At 40.7% G+C, this 22,469-nt stretch overlaps 1 long non-coding RNA gene across 1 annotated transcript in view; it reads left to right on the top strand.

Annotated features, from left to right (window-relative positions):
- The window catches only part of LOC122461036, a 71,498-nt gene extending 49,374 nt beyond the window's left edge, over positions 1-22,124 (top strand). The window contains exon 3 of the long non-coding RNA XR_006282724.1: positions 22,036-22,124. This is a non-coding gene — a long non-coding RNA (uncharacterized LOC122461036). The remainder of the gene's footprint in view (positions 1-22,035) is intronic.
- Positions 22,125-22,469: the final 345 nt, after the last annotated feature.

Genomic DNA, 22,469 nt, shown 5'->3' with positions numbered 1-22,469 from the left:
GAATGCAACTTTGAGGAATGTTCTACGTTTTTGTATCTGTGAAACTCCGTGAAGGTATCCATAGTATTGTTAGCTAAATAGTACAAATCAGAAAGGAGCAAGTTTCTTGTGTTCAGAACATATAAGTGTTTTTCCTTACTTTTTTTTGTCAAGACCTCTGAAACTGGTGGAACAAAAGAGTTTTTTCATTTAGGCCCAGATCCAAGTCAAGAGTGGTCAAAGTAGAAGCTACAGGTAAAATCTTCTATCACTGGAATATCTTAAAACCACATGCCCAGGTCAAAGACAGCACACGTAAGGAGCTGATAGCATTTCTCTCAATCACGCGGATGTGTTGAGTCAGTCTGCTGGTCTGTTATTCCTGGTACACCAGTTTCCTTCTTTCCCAGTGGCCTCTCTGTATTAGAGTACATTACATCCCCCATCACAGCTTTCTGATAATACCACAGTCGAGCATCCTGGGTGTGATTTTCAAAAGCAACCAGTCGTGGCCTAAATCTGTGCCATTGAAATTTATGATCAAACTCACATTGACTTTCTATCGGAATAGAGTTAGGCCAACATTGAATGCTTCTGACAGTCTCACCCCATGTGCTTTATATCTTCCTGTCTGTGGTCTTGTCATCTGTTGTAGCTATTAGTCTTGTCCCTTCATGCTTTCCTTCTTTGCCCCAACCTTAAAAAGGGAGTGGGAGGTGGGGGGAAAGGACTTCCCCTTTCCAGGTCACTCATATTAACTCTGACAATATCAATGTTATATCTCCTAATGAAGTACCATTATTTTCTTTGTAGTCTACAAGGAAAACTAGTGTCTTATAAAATCTCAAATGGAAAATATGAGGCCTATGTTAACATTTTCACCTGTTATGTCAGCAACACAGTTTTAGATATAATTACACAGCGATGTTAAATTATAAATTATTTTAAGTCTCTCCTGAAGTGTAACAGTTTTGTCATAGATATAAATCTTATTCTATTACATATAGTATGATGGGGCAAGGCCATATGGCTATAGAAAAGTAATGGGAGATAGATATATTAGCTCCAGGCTAAACAAATCCCTGGTACCAGGATAAGTGAAACGGCAACTGCTCCAGGTCAATTAAGACCCCTGGGGCCAATTAAGAACTTTCCAGAAGGCAGGAAGAAGGCTAGGTTGATTGGGACACCTGAAGCCAATCAGGAGCTGGCTGAAACTAGTTAAAAGCCTCCCAGTCAGTCAGGTGGGTGTGCATGTCAGGAGCTGTGGGAGGAAGTTGCACTGCTGGAGAGGCTGAGTAGTACACACCATATCAGGCACAAGGAAGGAGGCCCTGAGGTAAGGGTGAAGTGGAGCTTGAGGAAGTGAGGGCTGCTGTGGGGGAAGTAGCCCAGGGAATTGTACATGTCATGTTTCTAAAAGGTCAGCTACCAGAGCTGATACTATTAGGGTCCCTGGGCTGGAGCCCAGACTAGAGGGTGGGCCCAGGCTTCCCCCCCCCCACCTTTGCCCCCTGATTAATCACTGAGACTGGGAGACAACAGAGACTGTGCAAGGAAGGATAACTTCTCCTCACCTCCCTCGCTGGCTTATGATGAAAATGGCTCAGTAGACTGTGACCCTTGTCTCTAGAGAGAGAAGGGTTACGTGGAGGGTCACAGTGAGCCTCTGAGGCTAGCAAACAAGGGACCCACGGAGGCAAGGACAGAGCTTTGTCACAATAGCTAAGAGTCATTACCTTTATAAACTATTCATCATCCCAGATATATAACCTATAACTGGTTTAATATACCTCAGAATAAGTCCTTATTTGAGTAACTTGTTTTGATATTAGTCCTAATCAATCACTTATTGTATCCACCTTTGTTTTAAAAAACATATTTAATAAATTCTAATGTCCTTCCTTTTTTAAAAATAGAAAATACTTGGTCCACACATTGCTGTGCTTTCAAAATCTTGCTGTTTTAACTGGACATCTTTTTAAGTTTGAAAGAGTAACATTACTGTGAGTGGCATCATGCTGTGCAAAAGCAAATTTGGCAAAACAGAAAGACCAAAATAAACAAACAACATAACAGAACTCAGCTGTAATCACAAATAACCTTAACTTTGATGCATGTGGAAGAATATGCCCCTGGAATTCAATTTCAGATAGATCAAAGGACTTTTTGTGATAGAGAAATAATCACTCATCATAAAGCCCTATGGAGACTAGAACTCGCTGCCGCGAGGGCCTGGGGACAAGTATGCACATAAACCTGATCAAGTTATCAAAATATACATTCACCTAGTATACAACAACATAAGATTATCACAGCCTAAGTGTGGATTTGGATAGGAAACATCGTCCAAGTCCTGTTCGATACAGAACATTAGCACTGTACCTGTCCCACAATATGCACTGTAGAACAAAATCACTCCCTCCCCCCTGATTTTGGTGGAAGAAGGAAGTTTACTTTTTTATAAAAGAGCCAAATAAATAACTTGATTATACTCTCACTCTCAACCATAATATTGGCTTTAATATTTGGTGGTTGCTAAGGCCTTGCCCCTTTGATGTATACACAAACCTGTTCTGATGACAGCAGGAGGAGTGCTCCTTTCTAACCCTTGCCGCTTCTCCCAGGACTGTAAAGGCCAGGGTCTTAGTCTGTAGGGCTTAGCTGTCTCTGTGTTTTTTTCTGAGCCCCATGAATCCCTCATTTCTCTACCTTTGCTCTTCCTCAGCCCTTTGCGCAAAGCAGTGACCCTCACTTTGGTAAAGGGGCTAGAAGTGGCTCTCCCAGGAGTCACTCGCTGCAGGCAGAAGGAGTTATGAGAGTATGACACAAGGTTTCCACCTCCTCCCCAATTGGCTGACATGATTTTTCTGGTGTGCTGATGGCCTTGGTCTAGGAACAAGGGCCCAAGCTCAGAGCCACTTGACGCCCCAAGGTTCTGCTGCCAGGGTGTGCCAGAAAGCCACACTGGCACCAGGGCCTCAGTGCCAAGCTGCTAGGCTCCGCCTACCCCAAACCTTCCATGTACAGCTGCCTCCTCCACACTAGGCCTTGCATACAAACTGCTGGCATTTTTCCTCTTCCTCATGCCCCTTTGCATCTTTACCATATCCCCATAGTAACAAGCTCTCTCACTGCGACCAACTTGTCCACTCTTGGCTTCCCACAATTCTACTTCATGATGTGCCAGGGGACCGGGTGAGGGGGCTGAGTGAGTGGAATGGTGGTTGCAAGGGTAGGAGGGAATAAGTGAGGTATAAAGGAGTTATGGGGCTAAGGGTTGAGTAGGAAGGCCGTGGTAAGTGTCACAAAAGGCCCAGGAATACTGATAAGAGAAACAAATTAATTAAAAAAGAAACCCCAGTCACCTAACAGAGAACAACAGGGATACAAAATGTTCAAATACCTGTCATGTGCCAAAGATTGTTATCCAGTGATTCCTGTGGTTACTGTTAATACTGTCTCCTTTAAAGGAGGAGGGTTAAATCAAATGCAAATAAAACATAACTAATGCAAATTGTAAAAGCCCTGCCCTTCAAACAGAAACAATACAAGGAAGAGTGATATTTCAGAATGATGCTTTTCATACAGTTTATTGAGCGTTAGTTTAGCTAGCTATTTTTGACTTAGTAATTTTCTGGTGAAAGACTAAATCTGTTCTGGTTATTTTCCCTTCTGACTGAAAGAGGTTTTTCTGTCTAAATATAAAATAGCTCCACAGAATTTACCTGTTAACAAGAAAATTGTCAGGTTTAAAAAAAAAAAAAGCCAGATTTCTACCCTCTTGCTATCTGAGCTCATAAAAACCTTCTTTTGTGACTAGTGTTAAGGGTTCAGAAAAGATTTATGCTTCAATAAAATACAAACAAAAATTTGTCAAGGATGTATATCAAAACACTCCCTTATATTTAGCTGGCTAATAATTACCCAAGAATGAATGTTTTGTGACTGATGATCTACTTCACAGCAGAAATATATTTTACAGAACCTTTGAAAAACATTTATTTTTCCTGATCAGCCTGGAGAGTACACTAGACAATTACATTCTCTGGGGTAGCTTTAATGAGAAATCATTAATAATGTTAGCTTGATAAGGGTGGGAGAGTTACAGTGGCAATTATAAGAATGTTCAACACTCTAGATGTCTATTGGAATGTTTAGGTGGAAAAACTGACTGGTGGGCTGTTCATACAACTGGTACTGTCTGGGTTTCTTTAGCTCATTGTGTATATCCTACAAAAAGGATGAGAACAATACTAGACTTGAAACTGTCTGCCTTGTTTCCATATCCCTACACTGATATGCTCCAACATACTCTTCTGCTCCTCAAAAATCATGTGGGAGAATGTGTGTTCTATTCAAGCTCTGTGGTGCAGCATCTGAGAGTTCAAGATTAGTTTTAAGCCACTTTTGCATGTTGTTGTATACTTTGTGCAGTACTCGGCATTAAAGTAACTGAGGGGTACTCTAACTTACCCTCCATTGCAAAAGTCCAACTGAGGGGCAACTGAGAATAGCCAGAGCACAGCCATGCCCTGGTTGCATCACCCCCACTTTCCTCAGTCATTTCTTTGGGGAACCATGATGGGGGTGGGGTGACATGAAGCCATCCAGTCGGGTCTACACGTCCAAGGAAATCCTCTTATGTTGCAGCTATTACTGAAGGCTGGTTCTGCTTGCTGGAGGTCCCTCTACACTAGTGGCACTGGAATAATTTTTATGCTGGGAGTGCTGAAAGTCATTGAACAAAACTGTAAATCCTGTATATGATGGAAACCACTTCAAGCCAGGGAGTGCTGCTGCACCCACTAGTTCCAGCACCTTTGCTCTACGCCACCAGTGCAAAACAAATTACCAAAGTAGAATTCAGCCATTAGGTCCCTTCACTGCTGGTTAGAGTTGAGTCAAATTGCAACATTTATATCCAAATTTTCTCTCACTGCTTGATTGTTTTGATCTTGGGTTCTGGCGTGGGCCCATCCTTACATTATGTTTGGAATTAAAAATAATTATTCGCTGTTGAGAAGTGCTGTGTTTTCTGTGGCAAACATATATACACAATTTACTTGCCACATACAGACCAGATAATCCCCATCAGACTAATAATTCAGCCTCTCCTCAAAGACGAGTTGTATAGTACAAATTTCCTGCTTGTAAAATCATAGAAGATTAGGTTTGGAAGAGACCTCAGGAGGTCATCTAGTCCAATCCCCTGCTCAAAGCAGGACCAACACCAACTAAATCATCCCAGCCAGGGCTTTGTCAAGCCGGGCCTAAAAACCTCTAAGGATGGAGATTCAACCTCCCTCTCTAGGTAGCCCATTCCAGTGCTTCACCACCTAGTGAAATAGCTTTTCCTAATATCCAACTTAGACCTCCCCCATTGCAACTTGAGACCATTGCTCCTTGTTCTGTCATCTGCCACCACTGAGAACAGTTGAGCTCCATCCTCTTTGGAACCCCCGTTCAGTAGTTGAAGGCTGCTATCAAATCCCCTCTCACTCTTCTCTTCTGCAGACTAAACAAGCCCAGTTCCCTCAGCCTCTCCTTGTAAGTCATGTATCCTAGCCCCCTGATTATTTTTTGTTGCCCTCCACTGGATTCTCTCCAATTTGTCCACATCCTTTCTGCAGTGGGGGGCCCAAAACTGGATGCAATACTCCAGATGTGGCCTCAACAGTCCCGAATAAAGGGGAATAATCACTTCCCTCGATCTGCTGGCAATGCTCCTACTAATGCAGCCCAATATGCCGTTAGCCTTCTTGGCACTAAGGGCACACTGCTGACTCATATCCAGCTTCTCATCCACTGTAATCCCCAGGTCCTTTTCTGCATAACTGCTGCTTAGCCAGTCAGTCCCCAGCCTGTAGCAGTGCATGGGATTCTTTTGTCCTAAGTGTAAGACTCTACACTTGTCCTTGTTGAACCTCATCAGATTTATTTTGGCCCAATCCTCCAATTAGTCTAGGTCACTCTGGACACTATCCCTACCTTCCAGTGTATCTACCTCTCCCCTCAGCTTAGTTACCATCTGCAAACTTGCTGAGAGTGCAATCCATCTCATCATCAATAAAGATGTTGAACAAAATCGGCCCCAGAACCGACCCCTGGGGTACTCCGCTTGATACTGGCTGCAAACTAGACATCGAGCCATTGACCACTACCCATTGAGCCTGACAATCTAGCCAGTTTTCTATCCACGTTATAGTCCATTCATCCAATCCATACTTTTTTAACTTGCTGGCAAGAAAACTGGGAGACTGTATCAAAAGCTTTGCTAAAGTCAAGCTCTATCACATCCACTGCTTTCCCCATATCCACAGAGCCAGTTATCTCATCACAGAAGGCAATTAGGTTGGTCAGGCATGACTTGCCCTTGGTGAATCCATGTTAACTGTTCCTGATCACCTTCCTCTTCTCCAAGTGCTTCAAAATAGTTTCCTTGAGAACCTGCACCATGATTTTTCCAGGGACTGAGGTGAGGCTGACCAATCTGTAGTTCCCCGGGTTCCCCTCTTTCCCTTTTTTAAAGATGGGCGCTATATTTGCATATTTCAATTGCACATGGGCAACCATGTAATTTTGGCTCTGATTATGCTGAAATAAAGTCATTTTGATTTTTTTCCACATTCACAAGTTGTGGTGACCTTCTTTGAAAAATAAAGTGATGCATAACATTTTATTTGCACATATATGTATATATATAATGTAATGAATCTGATCTCTCTTCCCACACATGGGGATAATATAGAAATGTATAGTGGTTGCCATTAAAAATTCTCATTTGCTATTTATCACTGCACAGTGGTATCAGAGATTACAATAGATTCCTTCATCAAGTAGTTGCTGAACCGACTAGAGGGGATGCCATTTTAGATTTAATTTTGGTGAGTAGCGAGGACCTCATAGAAGAAATGGTTGTAGGGGACAATCTTGGATCAAGTGATCATGAGCTAATTCAGTTCAAACTAAATGGAAGGATTAACAAAAATAAATCTGCAACTAGGGTTTTTGATTTCAAAAGGGTTGACTTTCAAAAATTAAGGAAATTAGTTAGGGAAGTGAATTGGACTGAAGAACTTATGGATCTAAAGGTAGAGGAGGCCTGGGATTACTTTAAATCAAAGCTGCAGAAGCTATCGGAAGCCTGTATCCCAAGAAAGGGGAAAAAATTCATAGGAAGGAGTTGTAGACCAAGCTGGATGAGCAAGCATCTTAGAGAGGTGATTAAGAAGAAGCAGAAAGCATACAGGGAGTGGAAGATGGGAGGGATCAGCAAGGAAAGCTACCTAATTGAGGTCAGAACATGTAGGGATAAAGTGAGACAGGCTAAAAGTCGAGTAGAGTTGGACCTTGCAAAGGGAATTAAAACCAATAGTAAAAGGTTCTATAGCCATATAAATAAGAAGAAAACTAAGAAAGAAGAAGTGGGGCCGCTTAACACTGAGGATGGAGTGGAGGTTAAAGATAATCTAGGCAATATCTAAACAAATACTTTGCCTCAGTCTTTAATAAGGCTAAAGAGGATCTTAGGGATAATGGTAGCATGACAAATGGGAATGAGGATATGGAGGTAGATATTACCATATCTGAGGTAGAAGCGAAACTGAAACAGCTTAATAGGACTAAATCGGGTGGCCCAGATAATCTTCATCCAAGAATATTAAAGGAATTGGCACCTGAAATTGCAAGCCCATTAGCAAGAATTTTTAATGAATCTGTAAACTCAGGAGTAGTACCGAATGATTGGAGAATTGCTAATATAGTTCCTATTTTTAAGAAAGGAAAAAAAAGTGATCCGGGTAACTACAGGCCAGTTAGTTTGACATCTGTAGTATGCAAGGTCCTGGAAAAAATTTTGAAGGAGAAATTAGTTAAGGACATTGAAGTCAATGGTAAATGGGACAAAATATAACATGGTTTTACAAAAGGTAGATTGTGCCAAACCAACCTAATCTCCTTTTTTGAAAAAGTAACAGATTTTTTAGATAAAGGAAATGCAGTGGATCTAATTTACCTAGATTTCAGTAAGGCATTTGATACTGTGCCACATGGGGAATTATTAGTTAAACTGGAGAAGATGGGGATCAATATGAACATCAAAAGATGGATAAGGAATTGGTTAAAGGGGAGACTGCAACGGGTCCTACTGAAAGGAGAACTGTCAGGTTGGAGGGAGGTTACCAGTGGAGTTCCTCAGGGATCAGTTTTGGGACCAATCTTATTTAATCTTTTTATTACTGACCTTGGCACAAAAAGTGGGAGTGTGCTAATAAAGTTTGCAGATGATACAAAGCTGGGAGGTATTGCCAATTCAGAGAAGGATCGGGATATTATACAGGAGGATCTGGATTACCTTGTAAACTGGAGTAAAGTAATAGGATGAAATTTAACAGTGAGAAGTGTAAGGTTATGCATTTAGGGATTAATAACAAGAATTTTAGTTATAAGTTGGGGACGCATCAATTAGAAGTAACGGAAGAGGAGAAGGACCTTGGAGTATTGGTTGATCATAGGATGATATGCCAATGTGATATGGCTGTGAAAAAAGCTAATACGGTTTTGGGATGCATCAGGAGGCATTTCCAGTAGGGATAAGGAGGTTTTAGTACCATTATACAAGGCACTGGTGAGACCTCACCTAGAATACTGTATGCAGTTCTGGTCTCCCAGGTTTAAAAAGGATGAATTCAAACTGGAGCAGGTACAGAGAAGGGCTACTAGGATGATCCGAGGAATGGAATACTTGTCTTATGAAAGGAGACTTAAGGAGCTTGGCTTGTTTAGCCTAACTAAAAGAAGGTTGAGAGGAGATATGATTGCTCTCTCTAAATATATCAGAGGGATAAATACAGGAGAGGGAGAGGAATTATTTCAGCTCAGCACCAATGTGGACAGAAGAACAAATGGGTATAAACTGGCCACCAGGAAGTTTAGACTTGAAATCAGACAAAGGTTTTTAACCATCAGAGGAGTGAAGTTTTGGAATAGCCTTCCAAGGGAAGCAGTGGGGGCAAAAGATCTATCTAGTTTTAAGATTCTACTTGATAAGTTTATGGAGGAGATGGTATGATGGGATAATGTGATTTTGGTAAGTAATAGATCTTTAAATATTCAGGGTAAATAGGACTAATCCCCTGAGATGGGATATTAGATGGATGAAATCTCAGTTACCCAGGAAAGAATTTTCTGTAGTATCTGGCTGGTGAATCTTGCCCATATGCTCAGGGTTTAGCTGATTGCCATATTTGGGGTCGGGAAGGACTTTTCCTCCAGGGCAGATTGGAGAGGCCCTGGAGGTTTTTCGCCTTCCTCTGTAGCATGGGGCATGGTTGACTTGAGGGAGGCTTCTCTGCTCCTTGAAGTCTTTAAACCATGATTTAAGGACTTCAATAGCTCAGACATAGGTGAGGTTTTTCATAGGAGTGGGTGGGTGAGATTCTGTGGCCTGCGCTGTGCAGGAGGTCGGACTAGATGATCAGAATGGTCCCTTCTGACCTTAGAATCTATGAATCTATGAATAGTTTTGTTTGTTTGTTTTTTCTTATATTCAGAATAGGCAACATCTATGGTGACTGTGTTGTATCAGTTGGATTTTTTTAAAATGGTTTTTAAGTCAGTTTGAAGTCAGTAAGTCTATTCACATGCTTAAAGCTAAGCACGTACATTGGTCCTTGCAGGACTGGGGCTGAAATTAGCTGTACCATGGGGAGAGACAATAGACATGCAAATGTGGGACAAAGCCTGCACAAAACAAGGCCCATAGGTACTTGTTTTTTCTAGTGTGTGACAAGGGCACCCTCTTGAGCTATTTAAAGCCCCCAGAAAACAAATCAAACATGCAATATGGGTAAAAAAATATATTTCCACATATCCTTCTTTATTAGGTATGAAAAATGGCTGGAACGTGATGTTATTAGCATCAAGTGGTAGGAACCTGGGGCTCTTACACTCTGGTTAATGAATCCATAGGTATGTTGTTGCTTTTTTAAAACTTCTGAGCACAAACAGAATAATTACTGTTTTTCCTGTAAGATTTAGTGACTTGTAAAAAATGATAAACATAGAAGCAACCTGTCAACTTGGGAATACAGCAGGGTTAGGAATCTTTGAGCAAAGGGTACTGTCTGTACTGTAACTCAGCAGATAAAGCCCATTTGAACAAGGGTGTATCTGCCAGTAAAGTGTTTGGGAATGTTAATGACTTTTCATCAGTTTCATTGCTTGGATCTTACAGCTCCACTTAGTTATGAACAGTATTTTGGTTTCTATTTTTGTAACCAATTTCCACTTACAAGCTGATGTAGCAACATCTTAGGTGGTCTAGTGTTTTTGTTCAATTTGTATTGATACTTCTATCTTCCTAGCTAGTAGGAAAGGTCAGACAGTTAATGAATTTATTTTAGGGAATATCCAATCCTATTCTAACCAGATACTAGGCTCTCTCAACATTAGGTTGCTGAGCCAGGGGCCCATTTTGTTGCCATTGTTTTCCTGCCGAGAAACCCATTTTCCATAATAAAGCAAGCGTTCATGTGTAGAAGGGGAGAAAAAGACTTCAGTATAAAAAGGCCTATCACAAGAATGCGATTAAATACCACCATGTGGCTAGTCATTTCTACTGCAGTTACCAGCATTCCGTTCTAACTCTTAGTATTCTAGCCGACAATTTTCAAGGAAAACAGGAGGGATATGACCTGTTTTTGCAGCTGCTAAGGAACAACTACATTTAACGTATAATTGCTGCAAATAAAGATTTTTTCCAGGTAAATGGACTTTTCCAGGAATGTCAGCCTGTGACATCTTGAATGGGGGAAATTGATTGGAGAAAAAAAAAGAAGCTTAAAGTGAATAGAATTTTAAACATCCAATCACAGAGCGAAATCCTTCTTCAAAAGCGAGAGCACCTTTAAAACTGCTTTAAAATTAAGTCAAAGTGAGGGAGGGTTGTTCCTTCCCACCCTCACTGTTCTATGAGTGAGAGATGGCAGCTAGGTTCTCCTCCTTTATTGAAGAGTAGCTACAGAGCCACAGAAGCAAGGAAAGCAGTACTTGCCCTTGAATCTCCATATGTGGAAAGTAAACAGCACAAGGTGCTTGTACCAGGGAAATCTTTCTCATGTCAGACCCAAACTTCCATTGTCTTGAAACAACAAAAGCTCTGTGGACTGAAGAGGTTTCTTCCTTCGCTTTTCAAAATAAAATGAAGGCAAAGCAAACAGCACAGTTAGTAAAATGGAATGACTCTGTGGACATATACCATTTTATGACATACTTTTAATATGGCAAATGACTTGCCTTAGTGTGATGCAATGAGTGTCAGCAAGTGCTCAAGCTGTTAGAAACTTGGGGCATTCACTTCCCAGAGGTTTGTGTAAAAGTTGTGGACCAGATCCTCAGGATTCTTTTTAGCTGCTTCATATCACACTGCTGGAGAACTTTGGTTAAAAACATTACCTAGTCTAATCCCACAGAGGTGGCATTAATGGAAGGGATATGTGCACTGCGCGTCTTCTGTGTAACACAGGAAGGGGGCATGGTTTGAAAGGCTAACCACTGCCAATCCTAGATCATTCTGTGCGCAGTTTGGACACAACTAATAAGTGTAGCTTAGAGTAGTCCCCATACTATTGTGAGTCTAAGTGTATTGAGTGACCAGGCATTTCAAAACTTGGTCACCCTACCAATGGCAATTTTTGCTGATGGTGTAGTGGTGAGAAAGACTTCTTTAAATGCCCTTCCTATGTTATATTCACAGCATAAAAAACAGAGAAATTAGATAAAAAGCATAAAATATTGTTTCTGGAAAGTTGCAATGTAAAACAGCTTTATTTCTTAAAATCCAGAGCCTTCGTACACAAGAACCAAAAATCCAGAGTGAGAGAAAGCAGGCTGCTCTGTAAGGCAGAGAGGCACAACTCACCCCAGCTTGCTCAAGGCTGGATCTTTCCAGACTGACTGCTGCTAGACAGACCCAGCTTGCACCTTTCCTACAGAGCCCTTAGCCTGCAAATAGGGCCAGAAAAACTCCCAACAACTTAGTGATAGCTTAAAATTTTAACATAGATTTTCAATATACCACAACCTAGAGAAGAGTAGACTACCTTTAAACATTCATTGATAAAGGTTACTCATTTGTGAATAAGAATTGTTGACAATTATTTTAACAACCTCTTCAAGGGACTCAAGTGGTCCCATCAGGAGGTTTTGGCCTAACATGGTAGAGGATCTACACCATACCCCTTATTACTCTGGCATCAGTTTTGTGTTCCATCTTTGCTTCACCTATCCTTGGGTTGTGGTGGCCTGTGCACAGCTGTGCACATTTGCTGCATGAGGCCTCCAGCATTCTGTAGGACTGCTGAAATAAGGGCCAGCTAATGCTCATATTTGGGAAAATTTATAGTGAGCAAGTTAGTGACTTACTAGGCCTAATATTAGTAACATTGGGTGGGATTTTCAAAGTTGTCTGAGGGTTTTAGATGTCCAATTCCCATTTATTGAAATATCTTTGAAGATCTTGCCCTCTGATTTTTGAGATGCAGTGAGAGCTGATTATGGTTTTTTTTGTTTTGTTTTTTTCACTTCTCACTGGGTATGTCTACATTGCAATTAAAAACCCGTGATTGGCCTGTGCCATCTGACTCAGGCTACAGGGCTTGAGCTAAGGGGCTGTTTAATTGCAGTGTAGATGTTTGGGCTCAGGCTGCAGCCCAGGCTCTAGGATCCTACAAGGTGGGAGGGTCCCAGATCTTGGGCTGCTGCCTGAATGTCTACACTGTAATTAAACAATCTCTTAGCCTGAGCCCCACAAGTCAGCGGCTTGGGCCAGCTGTGGGTGTCTAATTGCAGTGTAGACATATCCACTGGGGGTTGTGACTTTGACAAGTCAGTGATGAGCTTCCACTTGCCCAGTGTTATGCAGTGCAGTAAGCACCCTGACTGTGCTGACAGCTGGTTCATGGTCCATCTAGATGTTTGGTGTCATCACATCACAACAAATGTAAAGAGACCAGGGCTGTGGCTACATGCAGTGGGCAGGGGTAGTCATATACCCCAGAGTGGATCATTGGAAGATATACTAATGAATTCAGATTCAGCCCAAGTTGGGAATGAAGGCACTGATTTCCCACCTGCAAGAGTCTTTTAGTCTCTCACTGGTGAACTGGAAAGGTCAGTTCTGTGGTTGTTTTCAACTCCCTGAGTCTCACTTTGATTTTTTGGGGGTGTGAAAACATCCATAGGCTGAGTTTTGCTTCAAATCTAAGCTAGTGAGTTTCACCGGGTTTTGACAAAGAATGATTAATCAGACCAATTCCCTTGAAAGGAAGTCCTCAGCAAATCTTGTCTGAGTTTAGAGTTTGTAATGAAACCACGCAAGTTTGGATTGGTTTCCAGTTTCATTGCCAACATTTTGCTCAGGTCTATGAATCACCCCTTACAGCAATTAGCCATGGTATTTACATGTTTGCTACATAAATTAACATGGGGATCACTTCTGATGCTGACTGGACTTTCCATCAGTTCTTTACAATGCATATGTAGAAATAATCAGATATCTCATTAAAAGCCTTTGATTGTACTGCTACTTTCACCAGTGTAAAACAGGATTAATTTAACTGAAGTCAAAGATGAAAAACTGGTTTAAGTGTGGGGCTCATTATAATCAGAGAAAAGTTCACACTGCAAAACTCAGATCTAGATCCAGATCATATCACACAACAGCTCTCCCCAACCTCACAGTGATTAGAAATTTTCGTATCTGTGAATTTGATTTGGCCAGTTATCAAGAAAGGGGGCTGATTGCAAAAGTGGTTTGACCCTTGACTTGAGTTTGGCTTGTTCAGGGGCATTCAGACCTAGGGAGTTTGTTATTGGCTGGTGCACAACAGGAGTGTGGCCCTCCCTCTGGCATGTGGGGGGCATGCTCACTTGCTGGTTTGAAGGGTTTTGCTATTGTTTCAGTGTTCATTGAAAACTGAAGAATTTAAATTTTTCAAAAACAGACAAACAACACAAACCAAATCAATTTTGGGTTTTCAATCTTCTAACAAATAATAGTGACAACAAAAATCAAGGAAAGTAGACAATTTCAATGGCATTTTTCATTTTGTCAAAAACCCAATTTTCCCTATCAAAAAAAAGTTTTGATGGAAATTTTTTTGACCAGTCCTAATTTTTATACTCAGTCCACATGGCATGGCAGAAGCAGGACTTTAAGAAGTCATTGATATTGTCTTGTTTTGTTCACATGTTAAGCCAAACAGGCTCACCAATATTAGTGTTCTGGAAGAGTCAAAGACCACCAGTATCGAGGCAATGATCATCCTTCAGCAATTCCGCTGGATTGGTCACGTTGTCTGGATGCCAGACCATTGCCTCTCAAAACAGGTCCTGTTCTCTCAGCTGAAAGAAGGGCAATGTAACATGGGTGGACAATGGAAGCGTTATAAGGACTTGCTGAAGGACAACCTAAAAATGTGTAATATTAACATTGACATTTGGGAGACACTTGCCCAGGATCACTAAAATTGGAGTGAAGTCCTATGTGATAGTCCCCTGCATTTTGAACTTGCTTGCCGACAAGCTGAAGAGGACAAGAGGCGCAAGAGAAAGGAGAGACTCACTTCCAGTCATGGTCAACAGCCTCCTGCTGATCCTGAAACATCTGCCCGCATTGTAATAGAACTTGTGGTTCAAAGATTGGCCTTATTAGCCACCTAAGGACCCATAACTCCCATGGAAGTTGATCATACTCGGTAATGAGTGATCGCCCATCATTAAGCCATTAAACACCACCTACGCTGTCCAACAGAGTTGTTACTTTGGTTTATTTAATGGGGGAGTAGAAGAAGCACAAGAATTTTTGTTCAGGTCCCATTTGAACTCAGAATGGAGCTTTATTTTAAAAGTCTATTAAAATCCAGACCTGGCTGAAAAAATGGGTCAGAAGTTTCATGAAAGTTTAGTCCCTTTCTTTATTGATTTTTTTAAAAAAATATTTTTATTTATTTTAAATATCAATTCTATAGCTGGTAAAAAAAAAAGGATTTATTTTTTGCAAAACTTTTTTGCCCTATTTTTTCAATTTGAAATTTGAAATTTCAATTTATTTTGATCAGCTGTCATTAAAACACAGCTTAAACATGGCCGCTGCTGCACTGCTTTGCAATGGATTAGGTCAGCTAGAATGGGTGGAATCAAACATGTTCAAACACTGTTCTTTCCTAAGCCCTAGCATAGCATCATGTTTTCCCCAGAAATCCCTCTAGATGGCTGCACCATTTTAGGAAAATATTCCCCTGGACGAGAGCCTATTAGGGCACTACGTTTAAATGTATATTGATTCAGAGTGCGGACAAGCTTTAGTTTCCATTTGTCACAACTCAATGTACTTAACAGCATTCCTGTGTCATTACCTGCCAGAATGGCAACATTCTCCTGGCTTTTTTTAAAACAATGAAGTGTTGATTAAGCTTCATTGGATTTTCAGCGAACTTTCTGTGAAATTGCTCAAAGGATGTTTGAGTAATACGACAAAACTACAGATTAAGTTTCGACTAAGCTTTTGAAAGTGAAACTCAAATGTCTGTCCCTATTGTGGATTAGATGACTCATTTGGAGGGATAGATAAATCTTTTAATGGTTAGGCCAAGATTTTAAAACATGATTATTCATTTTGGTTGCCCAAATTGGCATACCTTGAAAGAGCATGATTTCCAGAGGTCAAGTACACAGTGCTTTCTGAAATTAAGATTTTTTTCCCCAAATCACTAATAATTTTTTAAAAAATTTTAAAATCTCAGTTGTTGTGCATATATGTATCCAAAAGTTTGGCTGTTTAGTTGAGGTTTTTCAAAATTTCTCTAAACCTCTTAGTTCTAGTCACTGGAATGAAAATGTCAGGAGAAGATTTATAGCAATGTTCTGATACTCTTAAAGGCAAGTTGGGAAAAGAATGAAGATATTCTTGAAGGTAGGAAAAAGGGGAAAAATAATAGGGGATATCTGAATGCAGAATGTGAAAGAGGGTGGGATGGTATGATTGAGTGTCCATGTGTGTCTTAGGGACTTCAGGTCACTGATCTAGCTTCCAACCCCACTCTTCTTTTGATTATTTTTTTTACATGCTCATTGTGCCCAGTAATTGACACATGAAAGTGGTTACGGTGGGCATCTGTTGTTCTAAGCTTTCGGATTGCATTAATTAGAAAGGGTAGAGGGTTTAGGGAGCCAAGGTAAGAGTCGGCAGTGATTTCAGTTCATTTTGAAGGGATGACTGGCCACAAAGCAATGTCTGATTTCACTCGTAAGATTTGTAGTTTTTTAAAGGTATTTTACTGTGCTCAGAGCACTGGATGAGCACATCTTTAAATCAATCAGAATAAATACATTTAAAGTAAGTAATTAATATAGCATTGTCCATTCTTCCCAAACTGGCTGAATGTAAACCCTCTGTATATGTTGGGGGCACTGCCATATTGGGGCTGTGTAGGGAGGAATAGGTCTTGGTGTCTGAGGGAATATGATGCTGGAAAAAGTAGCAATCCTGTGTGGATTTTCATGTGTATAATGGGGTTGACTTTCACATCCATTATATTAGGTGGATTCTCCCCTTGCACTCTGAAGTGGAGCTTGGGGAATGCCATAAGTATGGAGCCTTTTGGAAATGGCTTCTGAAGGAGATGTGTTGCTGTGAAGACTGAGGAAGCAAGGGGATGGTGGGTAGACACTGAGTATATGCATGAATGCCCTAGCCCTCCATGGATGTACTGAGATGCATGAGCTTTATTTATGGAGTTCAGGACAAACATAGGTATTGGAGATAGCATCTTCTGTGGGGGGTAATCTCTCCTCCAGCCACACAGATGATAGAAATTCTACAAATTGCAACACACAAAGATTTCTGGCCCTTCTGAAGGTTTTCCCTTGGAAGAAATGACTGGCCTTCAGGTTGCTTAATTACAGCTGAATCTGAGCACCAATGGAATTGGAAGACAGGGATTTGGGGAGAAGAATACCATGTTCTCTATGCCTGTCTGTCTTCATTTCTCCCTAGAGCATTGTATAATTGGCCTGGATCAAAATATAAATTTTGGATTCGCCTGAAGCGATCTAGGATTGGCCATTGTCAAAGGCATAATGCTGGATTTGATGGCCCAGTAGTCTGATCCGCTACGGCAAATCCTGTGTTCCAATGCACTCTAATAAAGGCTTAAGTCTACAGAGAAAAAATGTAAAAGACCAAATTGATTCATGCTCGGATGCTTTAATGTGTCAACTGGAAGGTGTGGCCTCCTGCCCTTCAGATAGCTATATCTATATCTATATCTATCTATCTATATATAGATATATATAGATATAGTTATAGATATAGATATAGGATGTGGTGATTTGGACACTATGGCTTAACTTCAGTTGAAAAATTTTGCCTAGCTTTATGTGAAAGATCATTTCCAATAGATGGCACTGTTAAGACTTCATTTATTGTCTAGTCCAAAATGTAAATATACTCCCTGGATCTGGAAATCTGGGAATTAATTTTGCGTCCTATTTTAGAAAAAAATAATAATTTATGAGACTTTGTCTGGAGCCTGGCTAAGTGAGATTCGAGATGGGAGATGTACTAAAATATACATTTAACAACACAAATGCTATCAGGTAATTCAAGTTTGGGGAGAGAAGGTGATGGAGGAGAATTAAAACTTAAATAGTGATGGGTTAATCACAAAATGTTCGAGTTCTGATGCTGACAAGACCAAAGTTCATAATTGGTTTTGGTATTCACTTCCCAGCACAGCTCCCAAAAGTCCTTTGAAACATTCACGCCAACACTTTTTAAATAGCTGTGAGTTGGAAATCATGCTGTGTACTGAATTATTGAATACTAATGGCCTTCCTCTTTTGTTCCAAAGTTTCCATATCTAAGTCACTGGAGTTCTCCATCTGCCTCTGTCTTCAGCTCCATACCTTTGCTGTGCGGAAGACTATTTGAAGCATTTTGTCATTCTGTGGAATGTACATTTATATCAGGCCGGCTACAGGGCTGTTGTTACATATTTCAGTCTGCCAATTAGAACCTTTGTTACCAAAAGGGAAACAGAACAGGCATTTCATTTATAAGATATGGCAAGAATCCTCTGTTCCTATTTCACATTTCTAGTAAAATGTATAAGATAATTACAAGATGGTACATGACTCTGGACTACATGCCTATTCGTTGACTCTACAGATACAAATTCTGGTGCATAAAGATCTCAGGTAACTTCACGTCTTTTGGGATTGCTTGTTCTTAACCAAGTACTGAACGCACATCTGATCTCCTGTAACAAATATAATAGGCTTTGAGATTCCCCCATAACCAAGTGACCTGCATTATCTGAGACATTTTAGAATGTGATGGCACCAGAGTGAATAGAGCACTTGCAGGTTGTGCTTCTATAATTTAAAAAATGAAAATATAAGGAATTGCCTTCTGGTTGATTTAATCAAACATGGATTGCTGTGGATACCAATAAGATGAGCAAGTGAATCACGACCAAGCTTTGGATGTAGACTGCTCTGCGGTCCTTTCAAAATATCTACTTGTGTGGCCCTAGGTATACATCTTTCAGTAAATGATGCAAAGTGGGGAACAACTGGTTCTAAGATTTTGGCACAGTTCAGAAGTGTGGGGAGCTAGTTGTAGAATGGGGAAGTGGGAAATGAAAAGGATGAATTCAAACTGGAGCAGGTACAGAGAAGGGCTACTAGGATGATCCAAGAAATGGAAAATTTGTCTTATGAAAGGAGACTTAAGGAGCTTGGCTTGTTTAGCCTAACTAAGAGAAGGTTGAGGGGAGATATGATTGCTCTCTATAAATGTATCAGAGGGATAAATACAGGAGAGGGAGAGGAATTATTTCAGCTCAGCACCAATGTGGACACAAGAACAAATGGGTATAAACTGGCCACCAGGAAGTTTAGACTTGAAATTAAACGAAGGTTTCTAATCATCAGAGGAGTGAAGTTTTGGAATAGCCTTCCAAGGGAAGCAGTGGGGGCAAAAGATCTATCTGGCTTTAAGATTCTACTCGATAAGTTTATGGAGGAGATGGTATGATGGGATAATGTGATTTTTGGTAATTAATTGATCTTTAGATATTCAGGGTAAATAGGCCTAATCCCCTGAGATGGGATATTAGATGGATGGGATCTGAGTTACCCAGGAAAGAATTTTCTGTAGTATCTGGCTGATGAATCTTGCCCATATGCTCAGGGTTTAGCTGATCGCCATATTTGGGGTCGGGAAGGAGTTTTCCTCCAGGGCAGATTGGAGAGGCCCTTGAAGTTTTTTCACTTTCCTCTGTAGCATGGGGGATTCTCTGCTCCTTGAAGTCTTTAAACCACGATTTGAGGACTTCAGTAGCTCAGACATAGGTGAAGTTTTTCGTAGGAGTGGGTGGGTGAGATTCTGTGGCCTGCGTTGTGCAGGAGGTTGGACTAGATGATCAGAATGGTCCCTTCTGACCTTAGTATCTATGAATCCATGAAATAAAATTATCAAAACATCTTCTTGTTCAATCCCTTTCCATTTTGTGTTGCTCCTTTTTTTTTTAATTCTCCTCTCTCTGCTACAATCACAGAAATCTATTAATCAGCAGCCTTAATGACTCTTTTGTGTATCTGTGATGCCTTTTTATACTAAATCAACAGAATTGGTATCAAAATAATTTTCTGTGAGTGTTTGACTTTTAGGAGAATATAAGAGATCATGACTAAAGAGCATTTTGCGCCAAGCCATGGCACATATTAGAGTTTTGATGTCTTTTTCCCAATGAGTTACCACAGATACCAAGGCTCGACATCCAAGGATTTATTATTATATACTTTTTGTTTGAAAGTCAAAAACAATAACTCAGAGAAATATGTAGCAATGGGACAACTTGTTTTACCAAACCTAGAATCCATACAGAAATCCTGGATTTCTGACTGTGGGCAGAAGTTGGAACTCTGGAGGTACAATGTCCTTTACCTCTTGCACAATGTGAGTGAGGAGGTCCTGGGATGGTGGTGATCACTTATTTTCTTTACTTGGTAGTCCCAGAAGCAGAAGGAGAACTAACTTTCAAACAAGAGTCTTTTTCTCCATAGTAAGAATTTCGATATTGTTAAAAATATACATTTGGCCAGATTTTCAGCAAATATAAGCCACTTTACAACAGGTGAGGAAATTATTCCTATTTTAAAAATCAAATGGGCATTATAAAATAATGTTTTAAATTAAGGAGAAAATATTTAAGGAAACTTGAAATAATCCTGTGTACCTCAAAACCTAAAAAAAAAGAAAAATGCTAGAGGTTTCTACACCCAGATGTTCCTATCTCTTGAAATAGATACTTTATTTTTTACCTTGAATGTTTGAGTCTTGTCTCTCATATGAATGTAAAATAGCTTAAAAATAGAGAATATGTGATTTTAAACCTGGATGAGCTGGGAATAAATGTAGTAGATGGTGGAGATAAAATTGCTTCCTGACAGTTTCTGCTATGAAGTGGTATACAGATTTGATGCCATTTACTATAGTACTTCATGTTTCACATAAGTTTCTGAATGCAGCTCAGAAACTTTCTTTAGTCCCTTCATTCTAATGCAACCCAAACACTTCCTGAGCAAGCCATTAGGCAGCAGCCAAATTTTGTTTCAATCAGATGGACACGTAGATGGGTTGTTTTTGTGTCTGTCCAGTGTTCTAACTGGTAAACAGCAAAGGGGACTTAGAACTTCAGGATGCAGTTAGCAAAGTAGCAGTGAAGCAAAGGATTAAGAAATAATATGTATAAAGAGCTAGGTACACACAAGAGCTATGTGAACAGCACAGCACCATAGAGAAGCCAACCAGAGGGGCCCACGGGTGTCTTCCCTTAAGGCTGTCACAGCAGTCTCACTGAGTTCAGCCATTGCAACACAATCACAGACTCACATTGCAGGTCAGTGTTACAAACCCTGTGTGACTGCCAGTCTGTGGTAAAATTGTCCTGAGGAGCCACCTTTGTAGCAATTCAAACACAAAATTGTTTAACAGCACAGAGGCAGACTGGTCTAGTTTGCTTGACCTTGCATGGGAATTCTACAGGGCGATTGTGTGTTGTGTGAAGCACCCTATTACTCTTTTGTGTTGGCTACCCAGAGCATGTGGGTTGGAGAGCAGCATCTGTGGGCTACTACATCTCCACCTATTCCTCCCCCTGCCATATACACAAAAGTACTTAATTCACGGAGGATAGGTCCAACACGTTGGTCATGTATGCAACCACATGCTCTGGGTCTCCCTAAACCTCTGACTGCCAGAAGCTGGGACTGGATGACAGGGGACGCATCACTCAATAATTGCCCTATTCTGTTCATTCCCTCTGACGCACCTGGCACTGACCACTGTTGGAAGACGGGATACTGGCCTAGGTAGACAATTAGCTATTCTTATGTCCTTATATACACTGCAGCCGGAGATGTAATTTCCAGCTTGGGTATACGAACACATGCTAGCTTTGCTCAAGCTAGCGTTCTAAAAATAGCAGTGTAGCTATGGCTACGCTAGTGGTGGCTCAGACTAGCCACAAGAGTACAATGCCAGCCTAGATCCCAGGTACATACTCAGGCAGCTAGCCTTGAGCCATTGCTTTGCCCCTGTGGCCACACTGCCATTTTCAGCATGCTAGCTCAATCAAACCTTGTGCATGTACATCTACCTGAGCTGGAAACTACACTGCCAGATGCAGTGTAGATGTATTCAAAGGGGTGGGAGTGGGTGGACCCTTGGCTCTGGCAGTCTAATGTGATGGCTAGCCTCACTGTATAGACCTGGTGCAGTATATTTCCCACAAAGAGGAGGGTAACAATGCCCTTCTCCTTGTTGAAGGCTCCTGGCAAACCCTCATTGAGCCCTTAAGCCAGGAGTAATCAATAGGCAGACTGTGGGCCAAATCCAGACCGCCAGATGCCTTTGAACAGATCATGAAATCTTTTTATTTACTTACTATTGTCATGTTTATTATTATTTTGTATTATTTTCTCTAGAGTCTGGATTGTGACTATACGTTGACCAAGAAATTTGGACCTTGACAAAAGAATAATTGATTTACCCCGGCTTAAGCTCTTAATAACAGGTATGCGGCTTAAAAAATAGAAATATATTTATAATTACAAATGCATTTAAATCAAAATCTCTGAAACCAGTTACACCTACTTATTAGTATTGTTACCCCTTTTCAATCTGAGCAACTGTTCAAAACCCTGGGGATGTTGCAGTTGAAAGTAGAAATTGAGGGAATCTGGTATTTGATTTGATGCCATCTTCTTCATTTACAAGGAATGTTCCACCAAGTCTGGTGTCTCTGAATTCGGAAGGAACCATGAACGGAAACAGCAGTTTCTTTGCTTACAGCCCCCAATCCTCTTTAGCCAGCAACAGACCCAAAAGCTCTCTCATTAGCTTTTTCCAGGGTAACAGT

This window comes from Dermochelys coriacea, chromosome 7, assembly GCF_009764565.3.
Source record: "Dermochelys coriacea isolate rDerCor1 chromosome 7, rDerCor1.pri.v4, whole genome shotgun sequence".
Lineage (NCBI taxonomy): Eukaryota > Metazoa > Chordata > Testudines > Dermochelyidae > Dermochelys > Dermochelys coriacea.
This window is presented reverse-complemented; position numbering and strand designations above follow the sequence as displayed.